Source organism: Rhodnius prolixus, unplaced genomic scaffold, assembly GCF_049639745.1.
Source record: "Rhodnius prolixus isolate KJV_2025 unplaced genomic scaffold, Rpr scaffold_10, whole genome shotgun sequence".
NCBI lineage: Eukaryota > Metazoa > Arthropoda > Insecta > Hemiptera > Reduviidae > Rhodnius > Rhodnius prolixus.
The window spans coordinates 7436557-7460455 of record NW_027411615.1 but is presented as its reverse complement, the minus strand read 5'-3'; the positions used below and the strand labels follow the sequence as shown (position 1 = coordinate 7460455).

The following is a 23899-nucleotide window of genomic DNA, read 5'->3' as shown; positions in this document are numbered from 1 at the left end:
TTGGAATTGGAAGTTCAGAAGAAAAAGTAAACATAAAAAAAAGGCTATACCACACATGAGGCCCTTTCAACTCCCATTTTTAAGTTTGTAAATTTCATGAGAGATAATAAAATACATCACTACTGTGATATATATTAATATGTTAAATGTTTATGCATAATATAATATGTTTTTAGAATAGCGTAATTTTAGTTTCGCTAGCAATTTGAATGTAGGCCCCTCCTGATCTTGAGGCCCTAGGCTGAAGCCTAGTTAGCCTATAGGGAAATCCGGCATTGGTAACATTCCATTCTTTGTCTGTTAGAAGTTTGTAGCCCACATATCAATATTTCTTCCTACGCGTCGTACATCGGTTGAGTTAATTGAAGTACGTACTAGAAACTTTAATACTTCGTTATATTCTATAAGTTTACTTTAAAAACGTAGCAAGTACAATTTGTTTGTTTGTTTTAATTTAATTTTTTGCTAATTAAAACTGTCTATTGCTATTGCTATTTTTTGAATAAGGACTTAGGATTTATAAACTTGGGGAAGTGCTTTTAGGTTAGGAGCTGTTGGATTCATGGATCTTATTTTTGTACTTCATTGTTTGATACGATAAAGGTGAATGTTTTTATAGCTGCCTAAATTTTTTGTTGGAATTTTATTGTGTGTATGTTATTAACCTTTGCGTGTCCTTTTTTGTTGTTGAAGTCTATTGTTCAGGCGGAATATGTTAATATTAATGTAGAGTTCCTTTGTCTGCTTTAGATATAAGAGATTATCTTCTATTTTCTATCGTATTTGCTGTGTTTAGTTTCTGATTGTCTATTTACTTCTGTGTCTTCAGTTTTTTATGGATCTTTCTGATAATATCAGCCGGTAAGTGTCGTGCGTGTTCTTGTTAATGATATTCTAGTTAGTAGTAATGTTACTGCCACCCCTGCGTCGATCTTTAGGTATTTTGATGTGTTAATTATTTTTGAGGTTATATGTAACTCCTTTCTTTTAGGGAGTTGAATATGTCCAAACACACAAACTTAATTATAACAGCTAGTTGCGAGGGAAGGGATTAGCTATGCGGTTAGCGTACTGGTCCTGGGTTCGAATCCAGCTGCTGACCCTTAGATTTTCTCTTCCTAGGAGCTTCTTACAGCTCACTGTCCGGTGATGGACAGGGTTGTCTGTAACGAGAGAACACTGTCCGGTGGCCGGCAGTGCACTGGAAAAAGCTCCGGGCGCTAATGACCTCAGCTGTTGATGCGCCAAAAAAAAAAGAAAAAAAAAATAGCTAGTTGCGTCTTGTTTACTGCTATAAAAATTTTTTTTATAGATTATTTGCGCCATTGTTATATTATTTGTATCACTTATTCATCATTATTTCATTTTCAGAAAAATATTTCCTAGTAGATATGATTGTGGTTTTTGTTTAAATTTGCACCCCCCCCGCATATGAAATACAACTCCATTTTTTGAATTTTTAAGTATTACAAATGCCTTAAACGTATAAAATCCTTTAATAAGTACTAGGTTTAATTAATTTTTATTCCATTATTTTTACACATTTTTTTACGCTTTAGTAACATTTGGAATAACACACCTGCATAACATGTAACCTTCCTCACTTAGTCAGCAAGTGAACAGCGTGATGGGAATGTTGTCGGAGTAGATATATTTAATCGTTTTGAAACAAATTAAACTTTTTTCGTGAGAATTGAATACAGAATTGTTTAATTTAGTAGCTACGTACTTGAACTCCTTGATAAAAGATTTACTTTAAAAGTAAAATTTCCTATTTCGGCAGTCTTACACATGGTGTGAATTTAGGTAAAATTAAGAATGTAGCATTCTTTCAGAATTGAATGAATTTCCAGAGTTCTTTCATCCATGGCTTTTCAAACCTTCTTGGCTTGCAGCCCAAAAATGTCCAGCTTTCACATGAATTGATTTTTCTTAACGGTCGCTCTATACTTATAGCAGCATGACCGTAAATATGAGGTGATTTGCATCCATTTTATTTCTGATAATAAACTAAACTAGAAAATCTTGTACCCTCCATTTGTATAACTGTTCTTCAGGTAGTCTTCTATTATTACGTTCAGTATAATACAACATGAACTTAAACTTTCATATAATTTAAATATTTCTCTTTTAAAGGAGGGTGTAAATTCATTGAAAAATTTAACATATAATTTTCACGTTAATTCTGAATCATTACAGAATGTTTTTCAGTAACCGAACTATTTTTGGTTAATCTTTACAATAGCCTATTTAAGTGCGGTAAAGTAATACTTTTTAAAAACATTCATTTTATTAGTTCCCACCACAGTTACTTCCATTAATTTTACTTTTGTTCCTGCAAACATTTTACGGTTTGCAGCAGTAAATTTTACAAAAGATTGGTACCCAACTCTACAAATTTGCAACCATTACAAACAAGGAAACTTAATGAAAACTGCGAACAAAGGAAAATGGGAGAAAAATTATATTGCTTCAAACTGAAAGTTAATTTATTCAGTAAGTACACGTTTAAATAGATTAATTACACAATACGATGGCATACAAAATGTTTATATATGCATCCAATTTAAAGTGGTATTGTGGCTCAATGATAAGATGTGATTGTTAAAACAAAACAAGAAATTTAAAATGATATTTTTGTAATTAAGTAAACAATTAGTAATTAGTCCAAAATTAAGTCGCATACACTTAAAAATTAATTTTCTATTGCATTTATTTTTTCTTTTAGATTAGAAGAAAAAGATATAATTCATTCTGAACAATTGAAGGACCAGTCTTGTAGAAATTAAAGTAAGTACATTATTCTGGGTTGATGTGAGTTATATTAAAACTTCAATAAGACATTTGTATAAGGGTTGATCGCCAGACATTAATATTCTGTTATTGTACATTAAAACTGTCTGGTAGGACAGTTGCATAAGGGTTGCAAAAACATATATTAATTAATAGAAAATTAAAAAAAAAAAAACAAAGAAATTTAAATTACGTAAAATAATAAGTAAAAGTTTTCCTTTAAACATTTTACTAATTTACGCATTTTTTAAGTGATTAGAATCGCTTATTCATTCATATTTTAGTTATCAATCATTATTTCGCAGTGAAATTGCAAAAATGTCAGTGTTTTATACTTAAATTCTCGCACCTCCCTCGTATAAAATACTAACTTTTAACTTCTAAAAACTTGCACAGAATTATAAACAAAAAAATGAACAGAGTTTTAAACAAATACTAGGTTTCAATTATTTCAAGTGAACTAAAGAAAGCTGCAAGACGTGGAAGATACTCGTAATTTGGAAAGAGTTAGAAGTCAGAGTTTGCGAAGTAAGGATCAAGGACAACTTTATCAATCATAGATTTGCCTAATCCTGTACATTCCCCGTACCACCTCTCGGTCCCCTTCTATTTATTATTATTTCGCAATTCCGGAAATGCAAGAACATAAAAATTCACTATGGGTCCACAAAATTCTCCCACTCCTTGACATAACTGTTTCTCGACTAAAGATTCACCTCGATCCCTCACACTAGACCGACGAGAAAGGAACCAAACTCCTGCATTTAACTTCTTTTAAGCCTTTTCGGCAGACGCTAAAAATTCTGTAATCAATAAGAGACTGCTATATTATGTTACTGTCTTTATTATAACAGGAATGAATGGGGTAGTAGTGGCAACGAGCAGGAGTAGAATGAGAATTACTTCTTGGAGCAAGCTATAGCTATAGCTGCAATATAACTACAGCTGGTGCTTGTGGAGCAAACTGTACTTATGATAGAAATCATGGGGTACTACTTTTCCAATCGTCAGTGAATCCAGTCTCCCTAATCAAAACTCTTTAGGATTAATAGTAAATGCTCTACGGTTCGCATTGATCTTACCATTCATAATGACCACCATATCCCTTTTATCCATTATCTAGCGATATCCTGTTTTCACGATTTTATGGTTTCATATCATTTTATAATTCCTAACATGCTTAATAATATTGAAGAATTACTTCATATTATATTTTAGTAAAAAAAGTATATTGAAAGAAAATTAAATAAATACCTAAACTGTGACGAAAGAAATTTGTGAATGCTCTCGCCAGAATTCGTTAGTGTATACTTATTAGTGCATCCACTAAACTAAATTTATTTCTGGTTATTGTATGGTAATCTGGAGCATTTTAATATTTCGTTGTAAATGCTGTTTTGTTTCAGTAATCCGTTTGCAGTCTTCAATAAGAGCAATGCTTCAAGAGCTGAAAAAAACAAAATTTAGTTGGGGATTGTTCTTTGCTTACTTTAAGTACAGCTGGTTTTGATTGAATATTGGACACATTCAAAAAATAAATAAATATAAAACGCTATATTGAATAATCAAGATAGGTTGAGACGCTTTGTTCTAGAAAGGATTGCGAAGTCTTCCTGTGGTAATGGTAAGACAAAATTAATAGTAAAACTTAAATTTTCGGTATCGATCTGAGTGAAGTTTTTAGTAAGTGATATTCTGATCCGATAAAAGATTGACAGCAGTGCATTTAAGTACCAAGTCACCTTTAAGCCAATCTATTATCACCCTGAATGTATTTTCTTATTAGCATAAAGTAATTGCAGAAGATTGAAGTCTTACTGTTGATTGATGGATAGAATGGATTAGCATGGCTGAGGAAAAACGTTAGATTTGTTGACAACCTTTTACTCCACTCCACTTCTTCTTAATCTTCAACTTTTTATAAAAATCGTTAGTTTTTAAAGATTTACTTCTGGAAATTTTTGTTTGTAAATAGTGAAATCTCAATACATCTTATAGAGATTTATTAAGAATTTCCCTCGCTTGTAGTACCAATATTGGTTGGTTCTATCATACATAGCTTGTGAAGAGAGTGGAATTTATAAATACATTATTTTGGTATCAAAGAATAAATCAGAAATAAAGTCCTTATATTTAAATTAAAGAAAGTTGGCAACCTTATTAGAAATTCTATACATTCTGTTCTTACTTTAAAATTAGGAATGGAAAAAAAATAAAGGTATTAAGGTCATGCCAATCCTATCTAGCGGCAATAGCTTGAACTAGAGGGGTAATTACATTGGAAATAGTTCCAGTGATGACCGCTAGGTAGCATGAACATGTACTTTGACACTATTAAATAACTTCCTAACCAAAGAACTGTCTGGTAAGGCATTGTGATAAGAAGGTTATTCGGTTTTCTCCAGATATACACTCGTATCATGTAGCAACAGTAATAATTCACTTTATTTATTAAATATTCTTCACCCACGGTGATGAAACATTTTATATCGTCAGTATTTTAAAAAGAAGTTTTCCTTTAAAAAAAATTCCATTTTTAAAATTCGCTGTTTACCTCATAATTTGATGGTTTTTTATTTACGATTGATGGTTTTAAGGTGATGCTGCTGTAACTAAGTGAATGAGAACTTTACATGCCGTGGAAAACTGATTGTTTATCTATTTGCATTAAGCGATAACTTCCTAGGAAATTAAAAAACTTGTTTTTGAATCATTACTACGTTAAGGACTTCTTGCAGGTAAGCAAGATTTTTTGTGTATACTTTTATTTTTAATTACGAGTTGATGTGATTAGAAGTGTTTATGAAATTGACATGTTTCCAAGACAGTTGATAGTAGATGCATTTGAATTGTGCTCATGTAATTTTAAAAAGTTGATTTTAGTCTTCATTATTTTGTTTCATAAAGATATTTCAATGGTGATAAGTAGGTAGATTTAGTTCGTAACTTGTTAGTAATTTTTGGTCGTCTTTATTACTGTAAAAGAAAATTGCTAATTACGATTATGCATTTGGGAATTATGAACTTCCAAGTAAATATTTAGATTTCTCTCATTTGAGCTGGGTTGATGACATTTTATCCATTGTAACTCCTACAGCAACAGTAAGTACATGTTTTCAGCTTACAGCATGTAAGTTTCTCAGTTAAGATTTATGTCGTATTATCTTAAGATAAATAATAAAGGATACGGTAATAGATTAGATACCTAGTAAGTGCAATGATTTGCCTAAATTCAAATTATCCAGAAGGTACATGAACTTAAATTTACGTTTTTTTTCAAAAAAAAGGTGGATGCGCTTACACTTTTAATGATTAATGATAAATCTTAGGGCTTTTTAGCGATCAAATTGGTTTACTGAAGTGATTTATTAAGTCATAAACATTAGTGTTGTACAGATTACACATTTCATTATATAATTTGATTGGTCTTTTTACTTTTTCAAAGCTGAACTTTTTGCAACAATTAAGTCAAGTATCTTAAATAGGCAGATGGGGCGTGTTACTTTCTGTTATTATAACCAATTTCATTATTTTGAAGGATCCTTCTATTCTTCCAGCATGTACGACCATATTTATGAGCTAATTCGCATCCATTCTATTTTGATAATAAACAAAACTAGATTCTCTAACTGTTAAACTGTTCTTCGAGTATTCTTATCTATTAATTACTACATTCAGAATAATACTGCATAAACTAAAAACTTTTTTCATATAAATTTTTATCTTTGTTGCTGAAAAAAAAGTTTTAATCTGATTAAAATTCTGTTATATTTTCCAATCACAGAACTATTTCTGTTCTGTTAAGAAAAATAATAATAATAATAATAATTAAAAAATTAGAATATTAGTAGCATGTTTGTTGTTGTATTGTTCAATCAGAGTAATCTTATTGATAAATAATAAGTATGTTTTTTGAAAATATATTTCATTTTCTTTGAAAGAAAGGGTTAGGTTCTTAAAAAATGTTTTATACTTTCATTTATTTAATTTTTATGAATACATTATCAGTTATTATACTTTTTTTTTCTAGGTTCTTAATCCTAACTAAACTTAGTAAAAACTAATTATTTTAAGTACATAAATATTGTTGATTGTACAGAATGTTGATTTTCAGATTAAATACCTCTGGTACTGGAGTACTGCCTGCAAAACTGTTCATCAATAGAAGCCCAAGTGAAATAGACGAAAATAAATTGACTGAAACTAGTCAATTAGTTAATCGGCAAAACTGGCAGGCTGCTTTGTTAACCAGTTTTTAGCTGGATAGGCTAGGTTAGGTTAGATTAGATCAGATTAGACTAGGCTAGGGTAGGTTAGCTTAAGTTAGGCTAGGTTAATTAAGCTAGGGTAGGTTAGGTTAAGTTAGGCTAAGGTTAATTAAGCTAAGGTAGGTTAGGTTAAATTAAGTTAGGCTAGGATTTGTCAAGATTTCTCTTCAGTACGATTTGAGCATTGTAGGGGAGTAGATCGCTCTGTCGCTCGTCACCTTAAAAACATATCTACTCTAGTGTGAATGATAACATATGTCTGTCTAGTAAATAATCACTATCATACACTTACATGAACATTCTTGTATAAGAATTAAAAAAAAAAAATATTTCTAATATCAAATATGAAAGAGGTATCACGTAACATACACTGGGCCAAAAAAGTCTGTGAACACTAACCTAAATTTTATTACTTTTATTATTATCTTATTAGAAACTTCTTTTATTTTCAAATGAAATATACTATTCGATAGAGAGAAACCAGAGTTTTTCATTTTATATTCAATCTTTTATTTTTGTTCAGCAGGAATATCACAATTAAATGTTTAACAAAACAACACCCCAAACGAATGCAAAAAAAGTCTGTGAACACTTTGCAGAAATAAATCATTCTCACACATTGTACGTGAATTATAAATTTTAAAAACTTGTAGGACCTCCTATGTTCCTAATCACTTCCAACAAGCGAGCTTTCATCGATCCTAATAATTTTGTGGTCGTCAATGTTGGAATTTTATCCCACTCTTCTAAAATAGCGTTTTTTAGTTGTTCACGGTTTCTTATTCCTCGTTTATTTATTTGGCGGCTGATTTCATCCCACAAATGTTCTATTGGGTTAAGGTCTGGCAATTGTGGAGGGGTGTTTAGGCGCCAGAGTGTATTATTTAAAAGCCATTCCCGAGTTTTTAGTGCGGTATGTTTCGGGTCATTGTCTTGTTGGAAGACAAACGTTCCCTCCAACCCTAATTTTTTTGAATTTTCTTTTAAATTGCGTCTTAATATATCCACATACACATATTGGTCCATCATACCATTAATTAGATCTAACTTGCCCACTCCTTTAGCACTCATGCACCCCACACCAGAATGTTGCCTCCCCCATGCTTAAAAGTAGGCTTCATATTTTTCATTTTCATAGCTTCATTTCTTTTTCGCCACACTTTTTGTCGTCAATCAGACCCACATACATTGAATTTCGACTCATCTGAAAAGATTACGGTTTCCCAGAAACTAGAAAGCTTAGAAACATATTCTTTCGCGAAATCCAATCGGCGGTTACTATTTATTTTATTGATTAAAGGTTTTTTCCTCGGGACTCGACCGCAATAATCGTATTCATGTAATTTATTTCTAATTGTCTGTGGTGTTACGCTTACACATAACCACTTGATAATTCTTGACTGATTTTTTGAGCGCTTGTCCTGGGTTCTTCTCGAACAGACTTCAGAATTTGCAGTTTATGAAAGGAATTAAGTTTTGGTGGCCGTCCACTGCGTGGCCTACTAATCACATTTCCGTACTTTTTAATTATATTATGCACCGTTGAAGGGTTTTTTTGAACTATCTTCCCTATTTCTCGAATACTTTTTCTTTCATTTCGCAACGTCACAATAAGTTCTCGAATTGGTCTGGGAACTTCCATATTAGTGGTTAAATATGTACTAATTAGATTATTTATTCACAAAACTGACTGTAGTGGTTTCTACAATACAATAGAGAACTTTGAAACTTTATTCAATCGTTTTTCTGTTTGTTATCTTAATGTTTTTACATATTTATACAGCTGTTCACAGACTTTTTTTGCATTCGTTTGGGGTGTTGTTTTGTTAAACATTTAATTGTGATATTCCTGCTGAACAAAAATAAAAGATTGAATATAAAATGAAAAACTCTGGTTTCTCTCTATCGAATAGTATATCTCATTTGAAAATAAAAGAAGTTTCTAATAAGATAATAATAAAAGTAATAAAATTTAGGTTAGTGTTCACAGACTTTTTTGGCCCAGTGTATGTCTGTCTAGTCAAAAATCACAATTACTCTATGATGTTAATCGCCCCACCTACCCACCCTGCGAATATCACACCTGTATATAGTCTGTCCGTACTATTGCACCTTCGACAAGCAAGAAACGTTTTATGCATTTTCCTCAGTATAAAACAATTTATTTTAGCTTACTTCCGGTATCAATAATTAAAACATTTATAATGCCGTCTATCTATATAATATTTCCTAATTAAAATGGTGTACTACGTAGTCTCCCTGCATCCTGTTAATTGTGTATGTAACACTTTATCTATGTCCAATCTGCTTGAATGTTTTTAATTTAGCTGATATTCAATTATAAAGACTCAATTATTGTAGATTAAATATGGTTAATGCATTTATTTATTTATCATCGATAACTGAGAATCAGCTGACATAAAAACATACACGTCCCAACCTTGGGGTACCATAGGTTAGGTTACTCTAAATTAAAGGATAGGATAAGAAAACACATTTAATTAAGTTCTTAGGAAATAAATATTTTTATTTAAGAATTAATAATTTTAATACGTTCTACAGTTTAAGAAGTTAACAAAATTTAAGAATAATCATTAGTTATTTGAATTACATAAGTAACTATGACATTATTTCAGGCTTCTGGTTTTAGACAGAGGTGCTCGTGTTGATAACAACTATCTCTTTCACTGCAACACTTTGCACAGCATTGATTTGTGGATTGTAATTGACACTACTTCTGTTGCTTGAAGTATCTATAAAGATAATTATACAAAGGTTAGTGATATTTAATTTTTAAAAAAAATTAAAATTTTCTTAAACGTTGGTAATCTCTTTTTCAAATTTGCACAATGAGATAAAAAATCATGCATGATCAGTCTCTTTACATTTGTTTTCTTTATTTTTTCATTTTATTTAAATTTTCCATGTATCTTAGTAAGATCACTTATTAGGAAATGTTCGTTTTCAAAAAATAAATAAATAAAATAATAATAACAAATAAAAAAAAAAAAAAGAAACAGAGACTGAAAAAGAAATAGATATTAATACAAATATAAAAAAAAGTAGAAAGCAGTACATTTTGTTATACATATTATATAATTTATTCAAATAGTTCATATAACAGTAAAGAAAAATTTTTGTTTAGGTAGCAAGAGGAATAGTGTTAATTTGAGATGTACAGGGAGTAAAAAGGAAGGATTCCTCTCAGGACGTTGCACTAAATATTGACTTCCACCTTTCACGTAAGTTCTTTAAAATTATTTGCATGTTGAAATCAGCTAAACTGGCTACGTGGCTAACTGGTTAAACGTATTGCTTGAATATCTAGTAATCAATTATACTTGTTAACTAGTTAATCTGTTAAACTGGTATTACTGGTGTATCTGTTTAACAGGTTTATGGTTATCTAGTTATTCGGCTTAACATCTAACTAATTTTTTAGGTTAAACTGGCTACCTGGTTCAACTAGTAAAATAGTTTATCCGTTGAACTAGATAGGTAACTAGCTAATCGGTTAAATGGTTTATCTGGTTGACAGGCTAACTAGATAACTGGGTAATAAGTTACCTTGGTTTATACTAGTCAGCCAATAAAACCGATTAACTGGTTACCCAATTTAACTAGTTAAACCAGGTGTCAGGTTAACCAATTAACTAGTTAACCGGGATGAATAGTTCAACCTCTTAGCCGGTAAACCAGATAAATTGATTAGCTAGTTAACCGGTTAAACTGGCTGACTGGTTAAACTGGTTAACTAGTTGATCTGTTGAACTGGGTAACTAGTTGAGCTGATTAACTAGTTAACCGGTTAAACTGGCTGACTGGTTTAACTGGTTAACTAGTTGATCGGTTGAACTGCGTAATCGGTTTAGCTGATTAATAGTTAACCGGTTAAACTGGAACCTGGTTTAACTGGTTAACTAGTAAATCGGTGTGGTTAGATTAACCTAGCTTAACTTAACCTAACCTAATTAGGAGGGTTAGGTTAGCTTAGGTTAACCTAACCTAATTAAAAGGGGGGTTAGGTTACGTTATCCTAGCCTAACATAACTTAACCTAACCTACTTCAGCTTAATTGACATAGCCTAACTTAACCTAACCTACCCTAGCCTAATCTAATCTTATTTAATTAAACCTAACCTAACCTACTAACCTAATTTATCCAGTTATAAACTGGTTAACAAAGCAGCCTGCCAGTTTTGCCGATTAACTAATTGACTAGTTAAACTAGCCAGTCATTTAAACAAATTACCTAGTTAACCAATTTAACTAATGGAACCAGTTAGCCAGGTTAACCGATAACTAATAAACCAGTTTAACCAATTAACTAGTTAACCAGTATAATCTATCAACTAGTTAACTGGTTTAATCGGCTAATGGGTTTAACTAGCGTACTGGTTCAACTAGTTGATCAGTTAAACTGCCTAACTGGTTAAGGGTGTAACTGGGTAGAAAGTTAATCGGTTAAACTTGTTAACTGTTCATCGGTCCAGCTAGCCAACTGGTTCACTGGCTAAACTTGTTAAACTAATTCAAATCGTTACCTTTGACATTTCGTTTCACCTTACAACTTATTTTCTTCATTTGTCCACTTATTCTCTTACAAATCCACTTAACTCTCTAACATAGAAGGGGATAAGCGGAGATTCAAGAAGTGGACAGTTAAAAGAATCAATTGATAGGTGAAAAAAATATAATTTAATAAATGACAAAGGTAACCAATCGAACTAGTTTAACCAGTTAAACCAGTTAACCAGTTGTTAGTTTGACCGATAAACAGTTAACAAGTTTAACCGATTAACTAGTTACCCAGTTATACCTTAACCAATTAGCCAGTTTAACCGGTAAACTAATTAAAGCAGTTAGCTAGTTAAACTAGTTTAATCGGTTACTAGTTAACCAGGTTGACTGGTTAACCCATTAGCCGATACAACAATAAATTAGTTTCCATTTTTTTACCCATACGAAAAATGATAATTTAAAACTAATTGTAATTTATTGTAGTTAAAAAAGTTATAATAAAAGCTATAATGAACTAATACTTCGTTCTTACTGTTTGTTTCCCCATTCACCTACTGATTAAGGTACTTCATTTAAAAAAAAAATCCAAATATAAGTACCACAATTTTCAATTTCTTTTCTTTTCGTTTTCTTTTTTGCACCATTAGCTAGCCAAAATTAAATATTGAATACACTGAAATCTGGAGCACTTTTATAAATTATTCCCATCCTTTCACTAATATATTTTTCTTGGCAAACTTGATGTTTTAAGCATGAGCAGCCATTTTTTTTTTTTTTTAATGAAGTAATATTTGCACGTTATGCATGTTATTTATTTATATTTCAGGTACTCATTACATTCAAATTATTTTTTCCGCGTCAACTCTAATTTATTTGCTTTTCAAGTTCGTTTCCTTATATAATGGAATAGTAAAAAAAACATCTAAAATAAAACATTAGTTCTAAAAATCAGTCAGAGCACAAAATATAAATAATAAAGCTAAAAAATAAAATATTAGTTCTAAAAAAATGCGTCAGAGAACGCAAAACATCAAGAAAGTTATAATAAAAAATTAGTTATAAAAAATCCGTCAGAGGGCGAAACTAAACAGGCAAGATTGTCGGTTTACATACGTCAGAGAGCACAAAATATCATTAAAATAAAATATTAGTTCCAAAAAAATGCGTAAGAGTACGTAAAATATCAAAAAAGTTAATAAAAAAAATTATTTCTAATAAAAATCTGTCAGAGGGCGCCACTAAACAGCCAAGATTGACGTTGTTTACATAGGTAAACAACTTTGACAGTTAGTAGTTCTAAAAATGACCACCAGATTGCACAGCTGTTCACCTCTAGTATATATACGTAGACATAAACAAATTTTCTTCAGTACGACTTGAGTGATGCAGGGGTGTATATCGCTCTCGCTCGTCACTCCAAAACCATCGACATTCTTGTCATCACCTCTGTCATAAAGAATCATGATAGTAGTGTAATGGTTATGAAGATGTTGTCGCTTCGACGGTCGGAAAGCAACTATTCTCCCCACCCTGCCCCACCCCCGCGACGAACTTTCTTATATACCCTCTGGAGACCATGTTACCATAACAACGCGTCCCATCACCATGACAACCACCAAACATTCAGCGAACTGCCGCTAGATCGCTCCCATGCCTTTTTTAGCATGCTAACGCCTCTCATGACTTTCAAACATTTAACCACGCTAACGACTCACATGACTTCTAAACATTTAACCGTGCTGACGACTCTCATGACACATATACGACCTTGCACTCATATCTAACCATGCTAACGCCTCTCATGACTTTCAAACATTTAACCACGCTAACGACTCACATGACTTCTAAACATTTACCCACGCTAACCACTCTCATGACTTATAAACATTTAACCGTGCTGACGACTCTCATGACACATATACGACCTTGCACTCATATCTAACCATGCTAACCACTCTCATGACTTATAAACATTTAACCAAGCTAACTACTCCCATGACTTCCACAAATTTAACATGCTGACAACTCTCATGACATATGTAAGACCTTGCACTCCAATCTCCAACCATGCTAACCACTCTCATGACTTCCAAACATTTAACCATGCCAACGACTCCCATGACATATATACGATCTTGCACTCGTATCTAACCATGTTAACCACTCACATGACTTCCAAACATTTAACCATGCTAACCACTCTCATGACTTCCACACTTTTAACTATGCCAACGACTCTCATGACATATATTAGCACTCATATCAAACCATGCTAACTACTCATGACTACCAAACTTTTAACCATGCTAACCACTCTCACGACTTCCAAACATTTAACCATGCCAACGACTCTCATGACTTATTTACAACCTTGCATTCATATCTAACCATGCTAACCACTCTTATAACTTCCTCACATTTAACCATGCTAACCACTCTCATGACTTATTTATTACTACCTTGCACTCACATTTAACTCTCTATACCTAAATAGAACTATTTTGTACTCACATTTAGCTGTGTTGGTGAAACTCTTGATCTATATAGAACAACATTGCCCTCACATTTAATCAAGATGGTGATTCTCTAGACTTATATAAGACCACCTTATAATTATTTAAAATAATTATAGCTTTTATAATTTTGTAATAAAAATGATCGTAAACAAAAATGGAATAATTATTTAAATAAAAGAAAGATAATCGAAAAAATTATTTACATAGCGAAAAAATAAAATTGATGTTATTAGAAGGTAAAGAAGAAAAATAAACATACTGCTTCAAGTCAAAAAAATATACGATAAACTAATACTTTAAATCTGACGTAAAATTTAAAATTATTGAGAGTTCTGTTTTACGTAATTAACGTCTTTAAATTATTATATTTCAAAAAAAAAAAAAAAAGGTAATTTTACTTAACTATCCAGAAAAGTATGAGTCAACAATAATTTTTGAATTTAAGTTACCTTATTTTCTCATAAATACTACTGATTCCACATTCAGTTTTTGTCTAGTGGCATAAATAGCACAAGCAAACACATAAGTTTCAAATGCTAAGGAACTACATTCTAGAATAAATTGTTAAACTGCAATGATAACTAATATTATTTTTTCGGATGTTAGTCACGATAAAAAAAATATGTACATTTCACAATTTTATCAAAGTTTCTGAATTATTTATTTTATAAACAGTTAGCTTATACATGATCAGAAAATTACAACTGGAATCTTAATAAATTATTTACACTTCATGATATTGTACTTTTAACAGTAATTGGTTAAGAATAAGTGTATATGCTTTAGTTAAATTAAATTCCCTGGCTAAATTATTCTATTGCGAAGTTACATGTTTTTAGCTTCGTTGCTATTAACGTATTTAATTGTAGTTTTCTACATTTAAAATATTGATTTGAAAAACTATAGTAAACTTATCATCTTAAGTTGTTCTTGCACTTTAGAGAGAGAAGTTAGGCTTGCCCTGTAAACTTCTATTCCAATAAAATTCACGGCTTGACTACCGATTGTTCAATAAGTTGAATTAAACATTATTTAAGAATTCTATTGTAAAATATTTATGAATAATACAAGTTTGAGAAACAGAGATTTGATTCAAAGAGTCAATATCATTCCCAAACGAGCATAGCGAGTGGGCACAGAACAAAGAAGTAAAATGTTCTTTCAATTGTGCAATATTAATTTTATTTCTGGAGGCTTTCAATAATTTAGAAGATAAACTGGAAAAGCTAACTGTTAATGATATTTTTTAATAAATTGCGTGACATTTTTACTAATGCATAAGCATAGGGTAAGTTCAGAGACCGGAATCAGTGAACGAGTTGTTGGAATCGATTCCAACCCTGGAACTGATTCAAATCCAACGACTCCAAAGGCGGACTCGTTCTGCCCATCACTAATAAGCATGTGTTGTATAACCAAAGAGAACCTTCCTTGTTCCACAAGCACCATAATATGAAGTTTTATAATAAAGTTCTGCTAATAAATTATACACTTATTTTGCCTTATAAAAGTAAAAAAAATCGTATAATTAATATGATTGTGACATAAGATCAATGCATAATACTTATTATAACTAAATAATAAAATACATTTTTCAATAACTGATTCTTAGCAAAAGTTGTTTCCATATTTTCATCGAATGGATGTTTTCTCAACGTCTTTTCCCAGTTTCCAGTATTGGTTGTTTTCTAGAAACAAGATAATAATTATCAACCAAATTAAACTTTTGTCCTAAAAAATTAAGTGAATAATAATTTAATTTGTTACAGGCAGACAGAAACTACGTGAAAAGAGGTTCAATTTAACAGACAAGTGTGGTTGCGCTACTACATTGCAATAAGAGTTTTATAAAAAAATGAATGTAATAAGAAATGTGTAGTTTAATGAAAAATAAAGAAAACTATAATAAAAAAAACTAGTGTTTAACTTTATTTCATAAACAAGTAAACCACGAAAGTACACCAAGAAAAAAATTAAATAAAATAAAAATAAACAAAGAACTGCACAAGGCATTTCTTTGGACCACCTAAAATTATTATGCACTCCCGATGTCATAACGACCAAAAGCACAATAAAAATAATTAAAGCATAACATCCAATAAAAGCCGTACAATAAAAGCAGAAAGATATAATTCTAGAGAATAACATGTAACAATAACATTAAAAAAAAAAAAAATAAAAAAATAAATATATCATTACGTACTTCCAATGACAGCGTTCACTTCTAATAAAATAACCTTTATATGCCCCTGAATTAAATTTTCATGCAATAACTGAGCAAAATTTTCATTGTGGGATTTGAAGACAAGGGAACTTAAAAGATCGCAAAGTCGTCGCGACAAAGACTAGACCGCGTTCTGTTTGACAGAGCTGATGCAACATTGTGTAATACAACTAGACCGCCTGAGTCTGATATCGAGTTTTGGGAGTTACAGTTTTGGGATCACTTCCATATCCTCTTTAGTACATAATTTTACGATTCATGAAAATTCATTTAAAACAGACATTGGATATTCACTATCAAATCGTTTATAGTAATTGAAAATGAACACATTTCTTAATGAAAGAAAAGAGAATATACCCGAAATAATAAAGACACAGACAAATCGTACAGAAAATAGACAAAAACACAGAATTAATGCCTGAAATTTGGAAATAAGAAACACTAGTACTAGATACACTACCTTTATGATATTTCAAGTATAGAAATAGTGTTCAACTTACTTGTGCAGGTTTACTGACTCTTATCTCCAAACGTACGAAATACCAGTTCCAGGAAATATTGCAGCTATAACAACTATCAACATCCAATTCATCTACATCTCTCCCACAGCAAAGACAAGTCACTGATAAGCATATGTTGTATAACCAAAGAGAACCTCCCTTGTTCCACAAGCACCATAATATGGAGTTTTATAATAGGTGTAACTTAATATATTTGTTCTCGAATTAAAAATGCTACAACAAATAAATCATTTAATTATTTTCGAGGGGATATTTTTTTTTATTTTGAAAAATAAAGTATTTTATTTTGAAGTGAATCTGGTTAAGTGTGAGCGAATGTAAGGCTATATAAGTCTTGTGAGTCACTAATATGGTTAAATGAGTGTTTAAGAACGTCCTGTGAAAGTCTTGTGAGTCACCAGTCGATTGAAGTTTTCCCAAACTCTGTAAAGAAGTTTATAATTTTTTAATAATAAAAAAAATAGTGTACATATTAATAATATTGTATTTATTTTTCCTCTTAATCTCTTAAATAACAAGAAATTAAAAAAATACGAAAAAACAAAACATAAAAAAATGGTTAAAAAAGGCCTCCAGCTTGAAAGAGAATCTTTAATTGTTAAAATAGTGATTGTTCTGCTACCTAGGAGTGACAGTACAAACTGCAGTATATTTGTTATTAACTCCATTGTTTTTATTAATTATTATGTAGCTCAAGCGTTTTTTAATTAGGAAATATTATATAGATAGACGGCATTATAAATGTTTTAATTATTGATACCGGAAGTAAGCTAAAATAAATTGTTTTATACTGAGGAAAATGCATAAAACGTTTCTTGCTTGTCGAAGGTGCAATAGTACGGACAGACTATATACAGGTGTGATATTCGCAGGATAGGTGGGTGGGGTGATTAACATCATAGAGTAATTGTGATTTTTGACTAGACAGACATATGTTACGTGATACCTCTTTCATATTTGATATTAGAAATATTTTTTTTTTTAATTCTTATACAAGAATGTTCATGTAAGTGTATGATAGTGATTATTTACTAGACAGACATATGTTATCATTCACACTAGAGTAGATATGTTTTTAAGGTGACGAGCGACAGAGCGATCTACTCCCCTACAATGCTCAAATCGTACTGAAGAGAAATCTTGACAAATCCTAGCCTAACTTAATTTAACCTAACCTACCTTAGCTTAATTAACCTTAGCCTAACTTAACCTAACCTACCCTAGCTTAATTAACCTAGCCTAACTTAAGCTAACCTACCCTAGCCTAGTCTAATCTGATCTAATCTAACCTAACCTAGCCTATCCAGCTAAAAACTGGTTAACAAAGCAGCCTGCCAGTTTTGCCGATTAACTAATTGACTAGTTAAACTAGCCAGCCATTTAAACAAATTACCTAGTTAACCAATTTAACTAATGGAACCAGTTAGCCAGGTTAACCGATAACTAATAAACCAGTTTAACCAATTAACTAGTTAACCAGTATAATCTATTAACTAGTTAACTGGTTTAATCGGCTAATGGGTTTAACTAGCGTACTGGTTCAACTAGTTGATCAGTTAAACTGCCTAACTGGTTAAGGGTATAACTGGGTAGAAAGTTAATCGGTTAAACTTGTTAACTGTTCATCGGTTAAACTAGCCAACTGGTTAATTTTAAACAGGCTTGTTAAACTAGTTCAACTGGTTACCTTTGTCATTTCGTTTCACCTTACAACTTATTTTCTTCATTTGTCCACTTACCAATCCACTTATATCTCTAATATAGGCGGATAGGCGTAAGATCAAGAAGTGGATAGTTAAAAGAATCAATTGATTGGTAGAGAAAATAAATTGATAAATGACAAAGGTAACCAGTTGAACTAGTTTAACCAGTTTATCCAGTTAACCAGTTGATATTTATGACCGATAACAGTTAACAAGTTTAACCGATTAACTAGTTACCCAGTTATACCTTAACCAGTTAGCCAGTTTAACCGATAAACTAGTTAAAGCAGTTAGCTATTTAAACTAGTTTTACCGGTTACTAGTTAACTAGGTTGACTGGTTAACCCATTAGCCAATTAAACCAGATTCCTGCGTTAAATAGGTTATACTGTTTAAATAGTTAATGGTAAACTGGTTCAGTTTATCGGTTAACCTTGCCAACAGGTTCAGTTAATTAAATTGGTAAACTAGGTAATCGTTTTTACTGGAAACAGACTAGTTTATCTAGTAAACTAGATAATCGGCTAAACTAGCTAATTTGTTAACCAGTTTAACTGGTTAAGTACTTAATCGGGTTAAACGGTTTAACAGGCTAACTAGTTTAACTAGTTATTCCGTTAAACTGGTTACCTTTGCCATTTATCAAATTATTTCTCTTCACCCATCATTTATTTTCTTCACCTATTAACTTACTGTATTCATCTATCTACTTATAGATCTACCTACCAGCTTATATAAGTGTATAGGTAAAATAAGTGGATAAATGAAGAAAATAAATTATAAGGAGAAGAAAATAAGTTGCTAGGCGAAGCAAAGTGACAATGGTAACCAATTAAACAAGTTTAACTAGTTTTACCTAGTAACTAGTAACTTTTACTAGTAACACGTTTAAGTGATTAACCAGTCAACCAGTAAAACCAGTTTAACCGATTAATCAGTATCATCCGAAAAACCGATAAAGTAGTTAGTTTAACCAGTTAAACGAGCATAACTGTTATAACTGGTTACACTGGTGTACTGTTTTAACTAGTTTACTAGTAAAAGCAGTGATCCAGTGTAACCGATTTGATTCTTTATTCAGTACACCAGAACAGTGTAACAAGTACAACCAGTTTAAACTGTGCAACAGTTAGCTAGTTTAACTGGTTGAAAGATTAACCAATTATTTTACTTTAGATACTTTATCATACCTGTAACAGTGCATAATAGGCCAATTGTGCTCTTCTGTTTCAAGGCAAGTTGGATCCAGTTCTACATCAGTTTCTACCCTGATCCATGTTCGGTGTCGTGTCTTCAGGAACATTATGAATAATCATACAACAATAAATTAGTTTCCATTTTTTTACCCATACGAAAAATGATAATTTAAAACTAATTGTAATTTATTGTAGTTAAAAAAGTTATAATAAAAGCCATAATGAACTAATACTTCGTTCTTACTGTTTATTTCCCTATACACCTACTAATTAAGTTACTTTATTTAAAAAAATAAATGATTTTTTTTCTACTATACGGGCTGCAATTTTCCATTTCCATTTTTTTTTAATTACCATTAGCTAGCACAAAAAAAAAAAATTGAGTAAACTGAAATCTTGAGCACTTCAATAAATTGCTCCCATTCTTTCCCAACACATTTTTCTTGGCAACCTTGATGTTTTAAGTATGAGCTGGCTTTTTTCTTTTTTTTTTTTTGTTAAATGAAGTAATATTTGCACGTTGTGTATGTTATTATTTATTTATATTTCAGATACTCTAATTTATTTGCTCTTCAAGTTAGTTTCCTTATGTAATGAAACAGATTGCCAATACAACATTTTAAACAAAGTAGCATTGGGAGTAGAAAAATTTCATAAACGAATTCATTTTCTTAAAGCAAATGAATTTTCTTGACTCGGAGGATTTTTTTTTTTATAATGAGTTAACAAAAAAACCAACGCTTATTTTATAATGGAGAATTAGTAAATTACTTACCAACAGGTTAGAGAAGTATTTGGAAGTTACATTAATAGAATAGCCTCAATCACTTGGTTTGAACCTAGAACCAGCCCAGGGGCTTCATCGTGTCCTAGCAAAGATTCAGTACTAAGACCAGAGATAGTCAACCTGGTCTCTAACGAAAACTATTGGGAGATTTAAGCTTTCATGATATGCTGTGGGGTTTTTGTCTGATTTGATAGTGGTGAATATTAAAGAAAACCTGTGATAGAATAAAACAAAAGAAATACATTATGCCCAAATTGTAGAAAAAATATTACATTTATTGAAAACATCGGAAGTTATTACTCATTTCTAGGAGATTCAAGCTTTATTGCTCGTAATATTTTTACCCAACAGAAAATCCGTCTGAACATTCACCGAAAGGGGAAGGAAGACCTTCGTTTGTTCTTAACGAAAGTTGAAGTAGGTATCAATTATTTATTTTTGAATCTACCCCAAGGATTTAATTAATAAGGGGCGAGTTATGATGTGGAATTTCTGAGTTTGGATTTAAATATTCTACTTAGAGACCTATAAAAGGAACTAATTAAAATCAAGACACTTGATTACAATGTGTAAGAGTAATTTATTATGTTCATGGTGTTCACAGACTTTTTTTCATTTGTGTGTGGTGTTGTTTTGTTTAACGTTTCATTATGATATTCCTGTTAAAAAAAAATAATAATAATAAAAGATTTTATATAAAATAAAAAACCCTTGTTTCTCTCTACCGAATAGTATAATTTAATTTGAAAAACAAAAAAGAAGAAGTTTCTACTAAGATAAAAGTAATAAAATTTAGGTAAGTGTTCACAGACTTCTTTGACCCAGTGTAAACGAAGAATACTAATTTTGAACTCATAGTCGATTTAAAAAAAAGATGAAAGAATTCATCAAAAAGGTTTAGAAATCAATTTAAATACTTGTAGTGTTCAAAAAAATTAAAGAATTAACCAACACTGAACGAAACAATAATATTTATATTTAAGTGATAATTAAATAACATGCTGTTTTCATGCAAGAATAATAAAAATATCATTAAATAATTGATAATAAAGTTTTACCTTGTTTAAAGAATATCCAAGTTCATCAGCATCTCAACAGATCACCAGTCCAATAGCACTTGTCACTTTTTAAAATAATTCACGATACTATTTACACTAAAACTGTACATCATGCACTAAGTATAACTTAAACTCGATTTATAAAATGGAATTTCACTTTGCCACGCACTAATATTCACTTAAAAAATCACATTAATAAAGAGACACCACGAACGTGTTAAAGATGGCCGACGGAATCTGATCAGACTGATCAGCTGGTAAGTGAAGATTATCTAAGCAGCTGATTCCAGCTGTTTTTTAAAAATTTATTTTCATACATATGGTAATCTACCAAAATACAATGTAATTAATAAATTAAAATTTTATTAACCTAACATACAAAAGTTAGGTCTTCTAAAATAGATAATATGATTTGAATAATGTAATTAATTGCATAAGTCTACCTAATTTTGTACAGCAATCCAACGTGTCAAAATTGTCAGATATATCAGCTAAATCAAGAAATATACGAGGGTCGTTTGAAAAGTCCGTGCAAAAATAAAAACTACTTAATTTTTTGGGGCAAACCTTTTTTATTTTTCAACATAGTCTCCTTTTAGGCTTATACACTTCTTCCAACGCTGCTCTAGTTTGTTGATCCCTTCCGAATAATAGGATTTGTCCAAGTCTGAAAAATAGCCATTCGTTTCTGCAATCACCTCCTCGTTTGAATAAAATCTTTTTCCCGCCAGCCATTTCTTCATATTGGGGAACAAATAGTAGTCCGAGGGAGCCAAGTCTGGAGAATAGGGGGGATGTGAAACGAGTTGGAACCCTATTTCCATTAATTTTGCGACCACAACTGCTGAGGTGTGAGCTGGTGCGTTGTCGTGATGGAAAAGGACTTTTTTGTGGGCCAATCGTGGGCGTTTTTCTTGCAGCTCGGTTTTCAAACGGTCCAATAACGATGAATAATATGCACCTGTAACAGTTTGACCCTTTTCCAGATAGTCGATGAGATTATTCCTTGCGAATCCCAAAAGACAGTCGCCATAATCTTTCCGGCCGAAGGAACGGTCTTCGCCTTTTTTGGCGCAGATTCCCCCTTGGTAACCCATTGTTTAGATTGTTCTTTGGTCTCAGGAGTGTAGTGATGTATCCATGTTTCATCTACAGTGACGAAACCACGCTTAAAGTCCTGCGGATTCTTCTGGAACAGCTGCAAACCGCCCTTGCAACACTTCACACGATTTCGTTTTTGGTCAAGCGTGAGCGATCGCGGCACCCATCTTGCGGATAGCTTTGTCATGTCCAAATGCTGATGCAAAATATTATGTACCCGTTCATTCGAGATGCCCACAGCACTAGCAATCTCACGCACCTTCACTCTTCTGTCATCCATCACCATATCATGGATTTTATCAATGATTTCTGGAGTAGTAACCTCAACAGGGCGTCCAGAACGTTCAGCGTCACTTGTGCCCATATGGCCACTCCGAAAATTTTGAAACCACTTAAAAACTGTTCTAATCGAAGGTGCAGAGTCACCATAATGTTTATCAAGCTTCTCTTTAGTCTCCTGAGGCGTTTTGCCTTTCATATAGTAATGTTTAATCAACACACGAAATTCTTTTTCGTCCATTTTTTGAAAATCACTCGACTTCCTCGATTCAAACGAATGCCAAACACAAAGAAATAGACCGATCTGGCTGAAACTTGGTGTGTGTTCTTCCAAGAGATGCTACTAACTAAACATAACCTCGATACGCGCCAGTGGTGCTATCTCTCTGACTTTGCACGGACTTTTCAAATGACCCTCGTAGCTGCTGTGTACTACTGTTTTCCACTTTATGCACGATATGTACAGTTATTCGTTCAACTTATTGATAGATACTTTGACTTGAACCCAAATTTAGTGAGATGGTATTTTCTGAGTCAGTCAAGTTATGTAATAGATGTTAGCAGAAAAATTAGTTCAACCGTAATAACCTAAATTAATAAATAAGTAAGTAAATCCGATCTAATATTGCTGCAGATGTCCAGATTATAATTTGACAAGAAAAGATGAAGGTCCACTTTTGGCATTAACAAAAAAACTACTTTTCTCTTTCTTAATGAACTAGTAAGATTTCATAGAGTTAGACGCTTTCAGCGAACTTAAGAAAATACGACAGTAAGTTCCTGATGTTTTTGAAAATGTTGCAAGTTTCTGACGCTATTTACCAAACCACGAACAGGCCTCAAACTGGATCTGTATAAATGATACGCAAATAAAAAGTACAGTGCCAGTAAATTAATATTAGATTATTTAGCTAATAGCTCGATGTTAGCTA

The 23899-nt window shown here is 31.7% G+C and overlaps 2 long non-coding RNA genes across 18 annotated transcripts in view; one reads left to right on the top strand and one right to left on the bottom strand.

Moving 5' to 3' along the window:
* Window positions 1–1591: 1591 nt before the first annotated feature.
* On the top strand, window positions 1592–19934 carry LOC141457172 (uncharacterized). 7 transcript variants are annotated; one of them, XR_012460228.1, is made up of 9 exons: window positions 1592–1806; window positions 2360–2496; window positions 2729–2790; window positions 4200–4417; window positions 5391–5531; window positions 6908–7065; window positions 9698–9836; window positions 10207–10303; window positions 15868–16733. It is a non-coding gene; the product is annotated as an uncharacterized lncRNA (long non-coding RNA). The 7 variants fall into 7 exon arrangements; XR_012460227.1 differs by having other exon boundaries at window positions 1592–1977; XR_012460231.1 differs by lacking the exon at window positions 15868–16733 and adding an exon at window positions 19781–19934 and having other exon boundaries at window positions 1592–2496.
* LOC141457173 (uncharacterized) overlaps window positions 9563–23899 on the bottom strand; it is a 28015-nt gene continuing 13678 nt past the window's right edge. For 5 of the 11 annotated variants that reach the window (XR_012460237.1, XR_012460240.1, XR_012460234.1 and 2 more), the window contains 4 exons: window positions 20518–21914; window positions 19737–19837; window positions 16823–17056; window positions 13366–15786 (listed from right to left, as the gene is read on the bottom strand). This is a non-coding gene — a long non-coding RNA (uncharacterized lncRNA). Of the gene's footprint in view, window positions 9815–13365; window positions 15787–16822; window positions 17057–19736; window positions 19838–20517; window positions 21915–23899 lie in introns of those variants that run through there. The other 6 variants (XR_012460238.1, XR_012460236.1, XR_012460241.1 and 3 more) reach the window with 6 other exon arrangements.